A 992-nucleotide genomic window follows, 5' to 3' on the forward strand; every position below is an offset into this window, starting at 1 on the left:
CCTCTCCTCTCCTCTCCTCTCCTCTCCTCTCCTCTCCTCTCCTCTCCTCTTTTCTCTTTTTTTTTAAACAGAAGTTTAAGTCCATCCCTTTATTTGGAATACACAAATATTTTACAGTAGATGAAAAGTTTGGATTGCAGACCTGTAGGAAAATGTAGCAGGCAGAGGACTTTTGATAAAACTCCAGGGCCATCTGGCCAACCAGCAGCAAATAATTAACTTTGCTGACTTGTCTTGTCTGAGATAACATCATTTTCAGGCTTCAGCACTGCTTTTGTTTTCACTCTTTCACCACATCACTACTGTTATTGTGTGATCTCTTTCAGTTCTGATTGCACGCAGCTCTTGGCACCCACTCCTTCTTCTGCCCCTGTGTTACTGTCAGCTCCCTCTGTTCCTCCCCAGCACACCCACTCCTATGTCACCCTGTGTGCCACTCTCCTACAGTTTCAGCTCGTTTATCATTCTCGTGCAGTGTGGGGCCTCTTCAGAGGAGCTCTGGCCATGAAGCAGTGTGTGATTTGGTGAGTTTGATCCAAGGTCTCCAGGACCAACCTTTGATTGTTTCTGTGTACACAGATGTACTCCCTCCTCCAAAATTCATACTGCACTGTTATTTTCGAGCTTGTTCTGATAAAGCCATCCTACTTTGCTGGTCTTCGGAGAGTTTTCCTTATGTGTGACAGTGCCACTTGATCACAAACCATGACCGGATATTCCATCCCTGGTCAGCTCAGATAAACTCAGAGTGTAACAGAAGGGCAACAGCATTCAGCAGGATGTTGCCTGCTTCTTCTTCTTCTTTCCTCTGTCCTTTTAAAGTGTCTTCCTTCTGATACTTGGCAATAAATTCAGGGCCTTCAGCAATTAAATCAAACTCAGCAAACTGACATTTTCTCTTGGGAAGGTTTTTGTTCTTAGTTAAGAAGGACATCTGGAGCCCAAAAGCAGACTGTCAACATTCCACCAGCCTTGAGGAGCTACAATATAGC

The sequence above is a fragment of the Lagopus leucura genome, unplaced genomic scaffold (genome assembly GCF_019238085.1).
Source record: "Lagopus leucura isolate 7727_CA_CO unplaced genomic scaffold, USGS_WTPT01 Super-Scaffold_100159, whole genome shotgun sequence".
In the NCBI taxonomy this organism is placed as follows: Eukaryota; Metazoa; Chordata; class Aves; order Galliformes; family Phasianidae; genus Lagopus; species Lagopus leucura.